This window comes from Callithrix jacchus, chromosome X (genome assembly GCF_049354715.1).
Source record: "Callithrix jacchus isolate 240 chromosome X, calJac240_pri, whole genome shotgun sequence".
NCBI classification, from domain to species: domain Eukaryota; kingdom Metazoa; phylum Chordata; class Mammalia; order Primates; family Cebidae; genus Callithrix; species Callithrix jacchus.
Window position 1 is genome coordinate 130,301,702 of NC_133524.1, and position 17,984 is coordinate 130,319,685.

At 39.9% G+C, this 17,984-nt stretch overlaps 1 protein-coding gene and 1 non-coding gene across 3 annotated transcripts in view; both read right to left on the reverse strand.

Annotated features, from left to right (window-relative positions):
• Window positions 1-17,984, reverse strand: part of PLAC1 (placenta enriched 1) — a 196,280-nt gene that overhangs the window by 177,864 nt on the left and 432 nt on the right. The gene's annotated exons all lie outside the window — the stretch shown is intronic.
• On the reverse strand, window positions 14,093-14,233 carry LOC118150706 (U4 spliceosomal RNA). Its single transcript, XR_004738862.1, has one exon. It is a non-coding gene; the product is annotated as a U4 spliceosomal RNA (small nuclear RNA).

Consider the following 17,984-nt stretch of genomic DNA (forward strand, 5'->3'; position numbering starts at 1 on the left):
ATTAGAAAACACCAGCGTTCGTTTCAGACGGAGGTAAGTCATCCCTAAAATCTGTTCCCCTCCCCACCTCTCCCTTGTTTTTGTTGAATTTAAAGTGAATCGGCTTGAGAATTGAAGATTCACCCAAGCCAAGGTTGAGGATAACACACATTGACACAGGCAAGGCCAGATGACTTGCAGAGCGCAGTGTGACACTCTGCTCTGGAGGGTATACAATCAAAGCCCTGTGGCCTGAGGTTCAGTTCCCATCAGCAGCTTCCTCCTTGACCTGTTTTTAATTTTTCCATACTCCCACCCTTCTTACAGAATAGTTTCAAAACTTCCTTGCCTGACCTCTGCTTTGTCTCGCTGGGCAGGTTGCCTTGTTCCTCAGCTGGCCAGGCTGGCTGGCTGCCTCATTGTCCCAAGAGACAGGAAGGCACCCTTTACATCTCTCTGCTGTGGGTCCATTTTTACTGCCTTTCTGGAGTTAACATCAAGGACTTTAAAAACATCTTGGTAAAGGCAGATGTAGAGGCTAGATAGGATTGTGGTCACCTTGGCCCTCATTTTTCTTGCTGCTTACAGAGTAGGAAAATTCAATGCTGTTTTTGGACTTGACCCAATACCTCTTCTGTCCAAAAAGCCCATAACTCACTCTCCAATGGCTTGTTTGGCTCCACTGGCCATATCACGTATCATATATTATAGATGATATATCACAGTCTTGGCAAAGTTAACTGATGCCCAAGCTCCACTCACAGATCTCAGCATGGAGACTGCCAGAGGTAACCATACATTAACCTTAGTGAGACATGGTGGCTGTTAAACCAATCTGCACAATTTGAGGTGAAAGGGTGGAAGTGAACAGACTTCCAAGTCTCTTGGATTAGTATCAGTATAATTTCTTTTGGACTGTAAATACTTCAGAAGATTGTATTTTTTGACATTGCTTGGATTTTGTTTTTCAAATCACGTGAATATTGTTTACAGAACATCATGCTCAATGTTCAAGGGGCTACAAGGGTTTCGGAAAGGGATATATGCCACATGCTTCGGAAAAAATAAAAAGAGCCCAAGGCAGTATATGCTAAGAGGAATGGTATACAGTAGGCTATATGTGACAGAAGCGCAGAGGACTTTATCCTTAGTTGATGTGTAACAGCTTAAACTCATTTCTAAGCATTGCCCTTAGGCCTTCTCATTCAGGACAATGACATACTCTGGGAGAGGTGGGGTGGAACACCACTGACCACCTAGAGTTAGATGAAACCTCTCATTAACCCATGGCCAATCAGCATCAAGAGCAGCCTGTTGAGTTGCTTGTTTCCTATGACTTACACTGGCCTATCCAGGAGGCCGAAAGAGCATATACCCAAAGGTTGGTGTGGCAGCGTGCATTGTGATGGAGAAGAGAAAATAAATGAGGAGGGGGTGGGGGAAATGGTGACCTGACCTTCCTGGGAAACACCCTGCTATATTTCGAGTTGCCTGGTCACTAAGCTTAATGATTTTAAAAGAGGACATTATTTTGTTCAGTGGCCTGTAGTGAAGTTTGCACTCTGCCAAGGAAGAGAAAATAAATGTCTGTGGGAGTGGGGAAATGGTAGGGACCTCCCTGGGAAATTCTCTGCTAGTCACTCAGCTTATTAATTTTTAAAAGAGACATTGTGGGATCAGAAAGAGAAGCCTGGCCTGAGAGTCAGGAAACTTGCTGTGTGATGGGCCTGTTAGCAGATGCAGGGAGAACATCAGCCTCTGGGAATCCCAAAGAGGCATTTATAATGATGATAATTCCACAGATGTTGCAACGTACACCCCTTAACACTTTTCGAAGCGCTTTTGCATTCACTACCAAAACTCATAGAATCTTAGGAGGCAGAAAGGGACTTCAGAAATGATCCAGTATGTCTTCCCATCCCAGGCAAGAGGCCCTGTGAGAAAGCCAGTTTAGCAGGTAGCACGATCTCCATTTTATAGAAAAGCAAACAGGATTTAGAGTTTAAGGCCAAGGTGATCCAGCCAGGTAGTGACAAAACTGGCCTCAGATATGCTAATCTCAGGTTCTCTTTATGCTATCACATGTCTCTTTTATTTCTAAAGACACAGTTTTGACCTGGACACAGTGATTCACGCCTGTAATCCCAGCATTTGCGGGGATGAGGTGGGTGGATCATCTGACGTCAGAAGTTAGAGACCAGCCTGGCCAACATGGTGAAACCCTATCTCTACTAAAAATACAATAAAATTAGTCCGGTGTGGGGGGAGGCGCCTGTAATCCCTGCTACTTGAGAGGCTGAGACAGGAGAATCACTTGAACCTGGGAGGCAGAGGTTGCAGTGAGCCAAGATCATGCCACTGCACTCCAGCCTGGGCGACAAGAGCGAGACTCTTTGTTCTAATTGTTCTCAAATTGCTTTAGAAGCTTCAGATCTATAACCCCAACTAGAGTACAAATCTTTGAGGGCCAGATTCATATCTGATACTGCTATTGAATCTCCTGTCTTCTCTCCACATCACCAATGGTAAGGGTTCTTGGAAGACGTTTAATAAATGCCTGGATGAACGAATTGAAATTCTAAAATTTCTGAGTGACTCCTTATCTGTCATGTATTTGTCATGCTAAATTCTACTTTCAGAGGTTTCATCCTCATCTTTGAAAACTTAATTTGGTTGCAGCTACTGGAGTTACTTAGACAGCTTGAATTACTCCGGCATCAGGGTTTAAACGGGGGAAACGTCTTCAAATCTTACAGCAGATCGATGAAATGAATGGCAAGGCAATTACCTAGGTCTGATATTGGCAGGTTGAGGCTCTAACATCTGTTTTATTTCTCTTTAAATCCCTAGCTGGAACTATGGAGACTGGAGAAGTCATATTGTCCCTTTCTGGCCACTGGAACATATTGAAAAAGACACGCTGTGCTCACTTTAAACCTTAATGTTAGAAGAAGAGTTCTAGTAAGGGTTGCTCAGTGTCATGGGCTTTTGACATGAATCAGTCTTTTGTAAGAGTGTTAGGCTTCAGTGAAAACAAGAATCAGGCTGGGCATGGTGGCTCACACCTATAATCCCAGCACTTTGGGAGGCCAAGGCAGGAGGCTCACTTGAGCCCGGGAGTTTGAGACTAGCCTGGGCAACATGGTGAAACCCTGTCTCTAGAAAAATACAAATTAGGTGGGTGTGGTGGCACCTGCCTGTAGTCCTAGCTACTCTGGAGGCTGAGGCAGGAGCATTGTTGAGCATGGGAGGTGGAGGTTACAGTGAGCCAAGATCATGCCACTGCACTCCAGTCTGGGCAGCAGTGTGAGAGTCTGTTAAAAAAAATTATGGTGACATTTGCCTATAGTCCCATGGTGACATTCGCCTGTAGTCCCGTGGTGACATTCGCCTGTAGTCCCAGCTACTAAGGAGGCTGAAGTGGGAGGATCCCTTGAACCTGGGGGGTCGAGGCTGCAGTGAGCCATGTTCGGGCCACTGCACTCCAACCTGGGTGACAGAGGAAAACAAGAACCAAATACCTACACAGAAATATCCACAGGACTCATGAGGTAGTCAAAGAGCGCACTTGTTTCTGAAGTGAAAAATTTGAACTTGTCTTGAACCAAATTCTTTCTCATAGAGGAAAGTATTTTAAAAATGGAGCTTGTTGAGATATTTTTATCAAAAATTCAAGATTTTAAATTGCTACCTAATACCTGGACTTTAAAGAAAACTGTTGAGTTCATAATTAATTCTTTCTGTGTTATTAACATACAGAAAAATCCTAGCTGATCAGTTTCCATTCCTATCTTCTCATTTTTAATTTGTTTCTTATTCCAGAAAGAACCTTATATGGAATTGCATGCATTTGGCTCAGTACAAATTCGGCCCATGTTGAGCCTCTTAGACTTGGCCCACCACGAACTCATGCTGTCAACCACAGTTTGGTTCCCCTCACTGCCCAGTTGTTCCTGGTATACCGTATGCTGTGAATATCCCAGTCTTTCTTCTCAGCCTCCCAAATTTTCTTCCTCTCAACTCTCTCATTTTTAGTAGATGAGCTTGACAATTGGGTTGCTGAAAACATGTAAGCTATGGGTCTGAACTCCCCTAGCTATTGGAGATGCGAGAACATCTCTCATCAGAAGAAGGTTTTCCCTAAATACTGTTATTGCCTCTGCTCTAGAATTCATCTCTTCCTACTTTCTTATTCCCACATTTATTTCCTCCTTTTAGACCTCTGCTGTCCTAGATGGTAACCACTTGCCACGTGTGGCTACTGAAAAGTAAATGAATTGTGGCCAGGTACTGTCGTTCATGCCTGTAATCCCAGCACTTTGGGAGGCTGAGACGGGTGGATCACTTGATGTCAGGAATCCAAGACCAGCCTGGCCAACATGGTGAAACCCTGTCTCTAATAAAAACACAAAAAATAAAAATTAGCCAGGTGTGGGGGTGCCACCTGTAGTCCCAGCTACTCAGGAGGCTGAGGCAGGAGAATCGCTTGAACCCAGGAGGCGGAGGTTACAGTGAGCGAAGATCATGCCACCACACTCCAGCCTGGGCAACAGAGCAAGACTCTGTCTCAAAAAAGAAAGAAAGAAAGAAAGAAAGAAAGAAAGAAAGAAAGAAAGAAAGAAAGAAAGAAAGAAAGAGAGAGAGAGAGAGAGAGAGAGAGAGAGAAAGAGAGAAAGAGAGAAAGAGAGAGAGAGAGAAAGAAAGAGAAAGAAAGAAAGAAAGGAAGGAAGGAAGGAAGGAAGGAAGGAAGGAAAGAAAAAGAAAGAAAAAATGCAAATGAAATAAAACTAAAAATTTTGTTTCTTGATCATGCTAGCCACATTTCAAGTATTCAACAGCCACATGGGGCTAGCGACTCCTGAATGGGACGGGGCAAATGTGTATAATTCCCATCATCGTGGAAAGTTCTAGTGGACAGCACTACTCACCAGGGACCTCTGATTTCTTTTTTATCCCATGGGCCCTTCAATCTCATGCAGACAACTGTATCACCATCAACAACAACAACATCAACAACTGATCTACAGGTTGCCCTTGTACCCTTCCAGCTGCCAGTCTCTAGACTGCTGCCAAACTTTTACAATAAATGGTGTGTTCCTTTCTTGCTCCTCTGCAATCTGACTTCTGACCTCGACAGAAATAAACCCACCAGACTTTGGGGTATCTTCTACCATTTTATTTTCATTCATCACCCTCCTAAAAATGTCTCCTCTCAATCCTGTTCCTCCCATCTCTTGTCCCTAGCATGCTACCATTACTGAAGTGTTGGTTAAATAAGACAATGAGCTTCCTTCCTTGATCATTCACTCCGCCAGGATCTTTCATCCTGCGTCTCCCTTCTGTTGCAAAATCCCATTCCTCTGCTCTTCTTTTGTCAGCCCTTCACTCATGAGCTCATCTTCTCTCACTTGCCTTTCACTATCTGTTCTGTGTAAAAGTGGGTGTCAGTTTCACAGCTCAAGCTGCCAATTTCTCACTTCCATGACTAGCATTACTGGAGAGCACTAAGAATAAATGTTTGTGTTATCAATGACTGGCCCCAGTGATGCAAGGAAATCTGCCCTCCAACCCAGTTAATTCATATGTCCCTTGCAAAACTGTCAGGGCCAACTCTGTAAGAAGTCATCAGTGCTTTCCTGTGAGGCTGCATTTTGAGGAGATTTCTGGGCTTGTGAAGAGTTAGGGACTCAAGGGGGCAGAAACAAAGGCTGCAAAATGAAAGACATGGGATATCTCTGGCCAAAGGAACTTTGTCCACATAATAATTCTGCCACAGTCTTTTCTCAGGACTAGTTTCAAAGTCTCAGGATGACATAGAAGTTCGTTTTTCTTTTGATTTCTTCTTTTTCTGTTGTTTATTTGGAGGGGGAATTGGGTTAGTAACCTCCACACTGCCTCTTCATTGAGAACTACATAATAGCTGTAGATTAAAATGGAAAAACAGGGCCGGGCGCGGTGGCTCAAGCCTGTAATCCCAGCACTTTGGGAGGCCGAGGCGGGTGCATCACGAGGTCAAGAGATCGAGACCATCCTGGTCAACATGGTGAAACCCCGTCTCTACTAAAAATACAAAAAATCAGCTGGGCATGGTGGCACGTGCCTTTAATCCCAGCTACTCAGGAGGCTGAGGCAGGAGAATTTCCTGAACTCTGGAGGCAGAGGTTGCGGTGAGCCGAGATCGTGCCATTGCACTCCATCCTGGGTAACAAGAGCAAAACTCCGTCTCAAAAAAAAAAAAGGAAAACCAGTTACTTTCACAAGGGCAATATCATGCAATAAGCCTGTAGCAAATTACACCTTGGTGTTACATGAAGGAACTTGACAGGACAACACTTTCCTTCCCTTCTCAAAACGAATGTAGAAAGTACACCCTAACCTTTACCAGCATATGATATCTATAACTAACATGAACGAAAGTCAACATTTATTCTCCTCTGGGCTTTCTTTTTCTTTTGACAGACACATTGCTCTGCTGATAAGAAAGCTAAGAAAGTGGGTAGGTAGAAATATACAGCTCATTCAACTAAATGAAAATTAATGTAATGCAGACAACACAGTGCAGGCTGCTTGATTTTGTTACATTTAACTTAAAGACTACCAGGCCCTGACAAACATCCTTGAAATGTAAATTCAACATTCAAAACCCACAAGTCACACTAAGAGCACTGGGAAGCAGGAGAAATATACACTGGACAGATGCAGGCAGTCCCAAAGCTCGGTGATCTTTCACAGCTACAAGGTCAAGGAAGTTATTTCACAGTGATTTGTATGAAAAGGAAAACAAATTGAAAAGAGGGCATTCATGTATATATGAGATAACTGACATAGCAAAAATAACCCCCAGAGTGAGCATTTTCTAGACAATTTAGGTTAAAATGGTATAAAAGGCAGATTGTTTGGGCCAGCACATCCGCCTTTCTTGCACTTAAAGATAATTTGTAGATGAAGAAACTGCTGTCTTTAAAAAAAGAAAGAAGGAAAAAGAAAATCCTCCTCCACAAAGCCTCCTTTCCCACAGATTTTGACCAAACAGATTATGTTGCTAGGTAAACATAAGCTACCAACAATTTCTGTACCAATATATATAGCAAATTATAGTTGAGAGGAAGCTTGCAAGCTTATGAAACAGATGGTAGATTTGTGTCGTGGCCTGAGAAACAATGGTGTTTTGGTAAAATAAGCCACTGCAAGTCTCTCTGACATTTCCTAGCCTAATCGACATTGACTTTTCATGTTACGAAGTTGCATGAAACAGCAGGAACATGCAGCGAAGCAGGGAAGGATCAGAAGCAATGGCAAAGATGACATTCTCTCGGAGTTGGAATCATCACTTTTAAACTTTGTGTTTAAATATACAATAACGGCAGACAGTAAACCAACACAGCTCCCTAATGTATCCCTCAGACCTGCCATCTGGGCTGAAGTCAAATTTAATAAGCCCAGCAACATCAACTCTACTTCTCCGGCACTATAACTAATCTTTGAAAGGCTGGTTAAACAATCAGGATAGGGAACAAGATGGTATAATCTTCTGTGAACTGGGTATAACTGGAGAACATACATCCATGCTTATTTAGATTTTGTAAAAAGAAATTTTGGAGACTTGAGGTCTTTACAGCTCCCATTTCTTATCCAAACTAAACTGTTATTTGTTTAATAAGCAACTGGTTCACAACAGGACTTCAACTGTCCCACCACATCCTGGAACAAGTGTTGAATCACACTCAGATCCATACTGACATCTGCAGGTAATTGAAACAGGACTCCTACGAACTGGTTTCTCAACTCAGGAGTCTCAAACCATTCGCCACAGTAGTGTGCTAAACCATGAAACTTAAATACCCTGAATGACGCAAGTATTTCTTTAAAAAATACTATCAATGTCTAAGTGCTTTCATAGACTAAAATATTGTAGATAGCACATGAGTTCCATCACACAGAAAACCCCACAAACACGTAGCTGTCTCTGCCTGGCATAATTTTGGTGATTTTTATTTTCACTTTAAACTTTTTCTATTTTCCTTTACTTTTCATATATTCTCCAATAGGCATATGGTACTTTTACAATACATTATTGTGAGGTTGCTACCTAAATTTTAACTTCAAAGTTTCTGTTGTCCCTACCAATTTATATTCACATTAATCAAAGCTTCAACAAAATCCAGCAGAATATAGCTTTACCGTAATAACTGCCGCTAAGCAGCACACTTATTTACATAGGCTATCAAAATTCCCAAACATTCACAAAGAGAGGGACAAAACAGAGTTGGAGTAGATTCAAGCCGCTTTAGTCTAATACATGTGATTCTTCTATAGTTCCTTTCCGCTGAGCAAAATTTTAAAGTAACATTTATTGGATCGATCTATAACTGCAGTACTACAAAAAATGGAATCTGCTACCAAGAGACTTCTTTTACAATGACTGTCTAGTGGGAGGCCTATTTTTCTGGGCTTGTAAAAGTCAAGTGATTTACTCAACTTCTGAGGTAAAAGTCAACATGGAAGGCCTTATTCTATGTGCTGAAAATTCAATGTAATAGAAAAATCCATCAAGGATTTCTAGTGGTAGGAGAAAAAGGGGCAATTTCTTAAAGGCCCATTAACAATTTAACCAACAGGCACTTCTACACACACTATCTTCGAATTTACAAATGTGCTACATTTCCAACATTTATTGGTCTATTTATTTATTTGTTTATTTTGGTGCCTGCAATGCATTATCTTGAAGAGACAAAATTAGTACTGGTTAGAGTTTCAATTTGATTCACAAAAGGAAAGCTAAAGTACTGTAGATTTGCAATGAAATGGTAGGAAGCAATTTTAGAAATAAGATAAATGTTGGAATGATTTTACCAATAAATTATTTTTCAGTTTTCTTATTTTGGTGCATAAGAAAATAATTATAGAAAGATAAGAAAGTGAGACATTTTAAAGCTGATGCTAACATCCAATTTCTCCTGTAAATTTGTAACTTTTCTTATTTTTGATCTAGGCAAACATTTTATGAGCATGGGCCATGCTGAAGGTTTTACTTTAGCTAGCATATGGAAAGTTAGATGGAAATTAGGGAGGAAAAAATAGGAGAGAGAGTTTGTCATGGAAAGGGGGAAAGAATTGAAAGAGAAGTGAGAGAGAGAACTACAGAAAACATAGATTTAGACTCAATTCCTTGCCTCCACATTACTCATTCATTCATTCAACTATTAGGTGATAGTTCTCATTGGTGAAGATAAAAACTCTGTAGTTTGTTCATTCATTTGACAAATGTTAATCGAGCATTTACTTTGTGCATGGAACTGGGGAACAAGCCAGTGCAAATAAGATAGCCTTGGTCACTGTTCTTACACATTTGTAACTAGTATGGAAGACAGACATTGAAAAAATACTATAAGGCAGATAAGTGCCATAAAAGGTGAAGCCCAGGGAGATCAAGGAGAGCCTAATGGGAGAACCTAACCTAACCTGGCACTACTCCTCCTCTCCAAATGATCCAGATGGTCCAGTTGACTGTGTATTTTAAATATATTTGCATCTATTACTATGTGTGAAGTTGAGTGTCTTTTTCATACATTTAAGGATCATTTGTATACTTTCTTCTATAATTTGTGTATTCATGTTTTTGCCCATTTTCCTGAGACTTTTTTAGCCTTTTTTTCTCTAAATTTTAAAAGTTCTTTACATGTTTGGTATATTGATCCTTTATTTAGTATATACATTATAAGTATTTTCCCAGTTTCATCATCTTTTTTTTTTTTTTTTTTTTTGAGACGGAGTCTTGCTCTCTCGCCCAGGCTGGAGTGCAGTGGTGCTATTTCAGCTCACTGCAACCTCTGCCTCCTGGGTTCAAGTAATTCTCCTGCCTCAGTCTCCTGAGTAGCTGGGATTACAAAATTATCTGGCATGCACCACCATGCCCAGATAATTTTGTATTTTTTGTAGAGATGGGGTTTCTCTATGTTGGTCAGGCTGGTCTCAAACTCCTGACCTCAGGTGATCCTCCTGCCTCGGCCTCCCAAAGTGCTGGGATTACAGGTGTGAGCCACCACATCCAGCCTTCATCATCTTTCTCTTGACTTTGCCTATCTAATTCTTGCCATGCAAAAAAAGGTTTTTACTTCAATTTTTATGTACTTGAAAATACTTATCATTTTATGGCATTTGGATTTGGAGTCATATTTAAAAGGCTTTCCCCACACACAGACTATAAAGAAATTAATCCATGCTTTCTTCTAGTACCTATATGGTTTTATTTTTTATATTTGGACCATCTAGTACCTATATGGTTTTATTTTTTATATTTTATATAATAAGCTCCATTTGGAGCTTATTCTCGGGTACAATGTGAAGTATGGGACCAAATTACCTTTTTATCCAAATGGCTATCCAGTTATGCCAATAATATTTATTTTAAAAGTCCATCTTAGCTGGCTGTGATGGCTCGCGCCTGTAATCCCAGCACTTTGGGAGGCCGAGATGGGTGGATCACCTGAGGTCAGGAGTTTGAAACCAGCCTGGCCAACATGATGAAACCCTCTCTCTACTAAAAATATAAAAAATTAGCCAGGTGTGCTGGTGCATGCCTGTAATCCCAGCTACTCGGGAAGCTGAGGCAGGAGAATTGCTTGAACCTGGGAGGCAGAGGCTGCAGTGAGTCGAGATCTCACCACAGCACTCCAGCCTGGGAAACAAGAGTGAAACTCTTGTCTCAAAAAATAAATAAATAAATAAATAAAGTCCATCTTTGCCCCAGTAATTGGGGTATACCACGTTCATTATATATTATATTTTCATATATACTTGGATCTATTTCTGGACTTTCTGCTTTGTTCTGTTGATCTGTCTATTCATGCAGCAGTCCAATAATGGTAACAGGTTATAACACACTGATTAATTTTAAAAAAGAATTTGAAGTGACATACAAAAAGAAGGAGGTCAGCTTCCTTTACAGAAGAATAGATAGCTAATAAATGTGGAAGGAATAACAGAATTAGGAAAACATACTTTTGTACCCACTATGTTAAAAACCGATTCAGATAGGGATCATAATGAATGCTAAAACTATCAGGTGTAAGTTGTTGGGGAACAGAACATGTACACGGTCACACTTTAAAGATATTAATTTGTATTAATTACAAAGGAGGAGAATGTGTCTTTACAATGGGGAAATCTGGATTACACTACTTTGGCCAAGTGATAAAACTTGGCAATAGGACAAATTGATTGATGTGATACCTATTGATGTGATGCAATGGAAACCAGCTATGTGGTATCCTTGCCAAAAATGTTTAACCTGAATATATTCATGAGGGAACAATATGACAAATCCAAATTATAGGTCATGATACAAGATAACTGGCCTAAAGTCAAAATGAATATTTCATGAAAGATGAAAAGAAGTGGGAAATGTCTATATGAAAGAATACTAGAGACATGACAAGTACATGAAGTTGTATGACATTTTATCTTGAATTTTGGATCCTTGATTTTAAAAAAAAGCTCTAAATGATGTTATTGGGGCAATCAGGAAGTTTGAATATGGGCTATGAATTAAATAATATTATTCTGTCAATATTAATTTTTTGGGTATGCTAACAAAATTGGATTATGTAGGTAAACACCCTTGTTTTTAGGCAATACAGGCTGAAAAAGTGTCTTGATATCTCCAACTTAATGTCAAATGGCTCATGAAATATGTCTGTGTATATATATATGTGTGTGCTATATAGTGTTACATATATGTATACACACAGAGAGAACAAATGTGGCAAAATGTTAACAAGTGTTTAATCTTCATGAAAAGTATATGGGTTTTTATTGTACTATTATTTCAACTTTTATGAAGGTTTGACTTTTAAAAATAAAAAGTTGCAGGATACAAAATCAATGTACAAAAATCATTAGCATTTCTATATAATGGCCAAGAATGAGCTAGCCAAGAAAGAAAATAAGGCAATTCCATTTACAGTAGTTATGAAAATAAAATATGTAGGGATAATTTCAACCAAGGAGATGAAAGATCTTTGCAAGTAGTTAGGCATGGTGGCCTGTAATCCCAGCACTTTGGGAGGCCAAGGCAGGTGGATCACGAGATCAGGAGATTGAAATCATTCTGGCTAACACAGTGAAACCCTGTCTCTACTAAAAGTACACAAAAAAATTAGCCTGATGTGGTGGCACCCACCTATAGTCTCAGCTACTCAGGATGCTGAGGCAGGAGAATCGCTTGAACCCAGGAGGCAGAGGTTGTGGTCAGCCATTGTACCACTGCACTCTAGCCTGGGCAATAGAGCCAGACTGTCTCAAAAATAAAAAGATCTCTACAAGGAAAACTAGAAAACACTGATAAAAGAAATCGAAGATCACATAGACAAATGAAAAAAATAAATAAAACGCATGCTCATGTATTGGAAGAATTAATCTAGTTAAAACGACCACATTGTCCAAAGCTATCTATAGATTCGATGCAATCCTTATCAAAATACCAACACAATTCTTCACAAAATTAGGAAAAAAAACCACAATTCATACAAAATGAAAAAAAGAGACCAAATAGCCAAAGCAATCCTGAGCAAAAAGAAGAAAGCTGGAAGCATCACATTACCTGACTTCAAAACATATTGTAAGCCTATACTAACCAAAACAGCATGATATTGGTATAAAAACAGACACATACACCAATGGAACAGAATAGAGAACCCAGAAATAAAGCCACATACATAGCCAACTGATTTTTGACAAAGCCAACAAGAACTTACACTGGGGAAAGGATACTTTCTTCAATAAACAGTGCTAGAAAAATTGGATAGCCACATACAGAATGAAATTGGATCCCTATCTCTTATCATATAAAAAATTAACTCAAAATGAATTAAACATAAAACTTCAAACTATAAAAACACTACAAGAAAACCTGTGGAAAACTCTCCTGGACATTGATCTAGACAAATAATTTATGACTAAGACTTCAAAAGCACAGGCAACAAAAACAAAAATAGGCAAATTAAACTAAAAATCTTCTGCACAGCAAAGGAAACAATGAATAGAGTGAAGAAACAACCTGTTGAATGTAAGAAAATATTTGTAAACTATTCATCTAACAGGGGCTTAATATCCAGAATATACCAAGAACTCAAATAACTCAACAGGAAAACAACAAACATTGCCACTAAAAAGTGAGAAAAGGATATGAACAGGCATTTCTTAAAAGAAGACATACAAACAGCCAACAGGTATATGAAAAAATACTCAACATTGCTAATCATCAGATAAACGCAGATCAAAACCACAGTGAGATGATCTTACCCCGGTCAGAATGGCTATTACTAAAAAGACAAAAAATAGGAGATGTTGCAGAGAAAAGGAACTCTTACACATTGTGGGTGAAAATGTAAACTAGTGTAGCCACTATGGAAAACAGTATGCAGATTTCTCAAAAAACTAAAAATAGAATTACCATTTGACCCAGCAATCCCACGTATCTACCCAAAGGAAAAGAAATCAATATATCAAAGGCATACCTGCACTCTCAGGTTTACTCCGGCACTATTCACAATAGCAAAGATATGGAATCAACCTAATGTCCATCAACAGATGTATGGATAAAGAAAATGTGGTACATATACACAATGGAATACTATATGGTTATTAAAAACATGAAATCATGTCATTTGCAGCAACATCAATGGAACTGGAAGTCATTATCTTACATGAAATGAGCCAGACACACACAAAAAAACAAATATTGAATGTTCTCACTTATATGTGGAAGCAAAAAAACTTGATCATATGGAGATAGAGAGTGGACAAACAAGTAACAGACATTGGGAAGGGTGAGTGGGGGACAGGGAGGAGGATGAAGAAAAATGGGTTAAAGGGCACAAATATACAGTAAGATAGAAGGAATAAATTCAGTATTTGATAGCACATTAGGCTGATTATACTTAACAAAATGTATTGTACTTGGGTTATGAATACCCTAAATACTCTGACTTCATCACTATGCCTTATATACATGTAAAAATTTTGCATGTACCCCATCAACTTGTGCAAAAAATTAAAAATTTTAAATTATGAATTTACATTTTCTTTTTTTTAATTTTTATTTTTAGTTCAGTCTCCACAGAGAGTGTCAAAAATTGCCAATGCCAACTATATTTCAAGCCATCACGGCGGGGTATCGGGAAAAGTTTTCAATTAGCGATAACCACTCCTCAGATAAACCTCATTGGATATGACGCTGCCACTGCAGAAACCGGATCTTCCATTTCTTTAGAGTGAAAAAACACACAAAATTGTAAGTTTAATTTGGAAGTCACTATCAAACATAATAAATATGCATACCTTTTGACCTAGTAATTCCACCTCTAGGAATTTATTTGACAGATGTTCAATGTTATTCACTGCAGCATTGTTAGATAATAGCAAAAGACTGTAAGCAATATATTTTCCTTCAATGGGGGCTGGCAAAATGAAATAGAATAAAAGACAAAGAAGCTCTTTGTGGACTAATATGAAGTCATTTCTAAGATACAGTGTTAGGTTAATAAAAAAGGTAAGGTACATAACAATACGTATAGCATCGTATTTGATAGAATAAATGACCCCAGTTCTTCCCCTCCCTAAGCCCATATACCCTGCAATGTCACTTTGCAGCTCCTTACATTCCTTGAATCTGGGCTAGCCTGTGGCTTGCTTTGATCAACAGAATAAGACAGTAGTTATGTTGTGCCAGAGCCAAGTCTCGGCCTCCAGGGGCCTTTTGTGCTTCTGTTCTTGTGGAATCCTGACACTATGATGAGAAGAAGCCCAGACTAGACTGCTTGTGGGTAAGAGGCCTCATGGAGTAGAGCTGAACAATCCCAGCTGAAGCCATTCTAGACCAACCAATCCCCAACTGACCCATCAATTGACCAGCCAAGATGATCTGAGCCTGGCCCTGACTAGTAGCTACTCCCAGCTTACCCTTAGACTCATGAGAAAAATGAATTATTGTTTTAAGCCACTTAGGTTTTTGAGGGGAAAAGGAGAGGGAGGTCATGTAGTAATCACACATATTAATATGCTGCTATTTGTGTAAAATTTCAGGAAAAAAAGAACATATAGATGAATTTGTTTACATATGCAAACTTTCTCTGTAAGGATGCACAAGAAACTGAAAACACAATTGTTCTGTGGAAAAGGAGCCATGGCAACTAGGGGCTGAAAGTGGGAGGCAGACCTTTTGAATTCTGAAGTACATTAATGTATTGCCAGTGGATAGATGAATAAAACCTGTTCATTTTCACGCAAATCTTTTCAGAACCCCCAAATTATCCCTGGTTGGAGGTCAGTGGGCGAGGGGACTCTCAAACCCTGTTGGTCAGATTACAAATTGGTACAATCTTGATGGGATGGTAGTATGGCTTTAAGCAATGCCTATAAAAATATGTAAATGTATATGCAATGTACACTCTATCTCTGTAAGAACCTGCCAGAAGCTGATAACGCTGGTTGCTTCTGAGAAAGGATCTGATGGGACTGCAAGTCAAGGGTAAGAGGAAAACTGACTTTTCTCTATGTCTTTTTTCTTCTTTTTTTTTTTTTCTCTATGTCTTTTTTATTTGCTGGGTTTTTGTTGTTGTTGTTGTTGTTTGAGACTGAGTTTCGCTCTTGTGACCCAGGCTGGAGTGCAATGGCGCGATCTCGGCTCACTGCAACCTCCGCCTCCTGGGTTCAGGCAATTCTCCTGCCTCAGCCTCCTGTGTAGCTGAGATTACAGGCACGCGCCACCGTGCCCAGCTAATTTTTTGTATTTTTAGTAGAGACGGGATTTCACCATGTTGACCAGGATGGTCTCGATCTCTTGACCTCGTGATCCACCCGCCTCGGCCTCCCAAAATGCTGGGATTACAGGCTTGAGCCACCGCGCCCGGCCTTTTATTTGCTGTTTAATTTTTTTTTACATTGAACTTTCTCTTTCCAAAAAGAAAACAATAAACTGCACATCCTCTGACCCAGCAATTAATCAATTCTAAGAGTCTCTCCTGAAAAAATACTTACAGAAGCAGACAAATTTAGATGTATAACAACATTTACTTATATATACTAATAAATTATAAAGACCCTCAATGGCAATCAATTGAGGGTTATATTATGGAATGTTCATACAATTGCTAAAAATGAACCCATAAACCATCACCTATCTGAACGTAGAGCATTCAAGAACTTTTGAAGCGCCCTGTAATGCCCACTTCCAGTCATTCACCCTATGAATGATCACAAATGGAATCAACCCCGCTCACTATCACCCAGGTCCACAGAGAACATTCCAGAACTCTTGAGGTGCCCCCCCCCGCCACACTGCCTACTTCCAGTCATTCACTCTATGAATGCTGACAAAATGAACCTAAGTAAACATTAGTCAGGTCACATAGAACATTCCAGAACTGTTGAGGCGCCCCCAAGTGACCACTTCCAGTCATTCACTCTATGAATGATCATAAACTGAATCAACCCAAGTAACCATCACCCAGGTCCACAGAGAACATTCCAGAATTCTTGGGCTCCCTACTGCCTACTTTCAGCCATTTACTCTCTAGGAATTATCACAAATGAATAAACCCATGTAACCATCACCCAGGTCTAGTTTCTGATAATTCATCAGCCTGTACACTTTTTTGTATATACATTACACTTCAATAAAAAGTTTAAAATATGCATGTGCATCTATTACAAATATGTTTGCCTATGTATAGAAAAAGATAATTAGGACTGGGCGCAGTGGCTCATGCCTGTAATCATAACACTTTTGGAGGCTGAGGCGGGTGGATCATGAGGTCAGGAGTTCAGGACCAGCCTGGCCAACATGGTGAAGCCCCGTCTCTATTAAAAATAGAAAAATTAGGTGGGTGTGGTGGCAGGCACCTGTAATTCCAGCTACTCGGGAGGCTGAGGCAGGAGAATTGCTACAACCTGGGTGGCAGAGGTTGCGGTGAGCTGAGATCATGCCACTGCACTCTAGCCTGGGCAATAGAGTGAGACTCTGCCTCAAAAAAAAAAAAAAAAGATAAAGATAATTTGGTATCCAAATCAAACTATTACAATACAGATGAAAAGGCTGGATGGGAGTATTTTTTTTTTAACTTTGCATACTTCTATGAGGTTTCAACTGTTTATAACAAGTTTTTCTCCTCCACAATTAAAAAAACAAATAAAAATGAATAAAGATGAAAAACAATAAAAAAGAAATTAAACCACTGCTATAAGATGTTAATTTTGTCTCTGAGGAAGAAATATACGTGATCAGGATTACAAATCCTAGAATTCTTGACCCCAGCCCCTCTTCCCCACTTCCTCCCTGCATCCCACAGGTCTCCAAGGAGATGGACGCTTGCAGGGCAGATTCAAAAACCACTTCACCAGCTACGGCTTTCACCCGACTACTTCAATAGTCATCAGCGGAACTAGACCAAAAATTCCTCTTGCCTAAAGAAGGCAGGCCTCAGTGATCCGGACTGGAAGCTTCTTTCTCTGAGGGCTGCATGCTCATATTAGCTCTGGAGTTCTAACCACTTTTTTAATCAGAAGACATAGGTAAGAAAACCAGGCCTGAAATTCTCTTTAGGCCCACTTTTTCTCAGCCCCACTCAAGTTCGCCCTAGAAGCTGAAGGAGAGAGGTTCCTCACAGGATAAGAAAAGTGCAAAATCAGCCGGGCACGGTGGCTCACCTGAGGTCAGGAGTTCGAGATCAGCCTGGCCAACATGGCGAAATCCCGTCTCTACTAAAAACACACACACACACACACACACACACACACACACACACACACACACAAAATAGCCAGGCATGGTGTCAGGCGTTTGTAATCCCAGCTTCTCGGGAGGCTAAGGCAGGAGAATTGCTTGAACCCGGGAGGTGGAGGTTGTGGTGAGCTGAGATCATGCCACTGCACTCCAGCCTGGGCAACAAAAACGAAACTCTGTAATAAATAAATAAATAAATAAAGTGCAGAATCCAAAAAAAGAG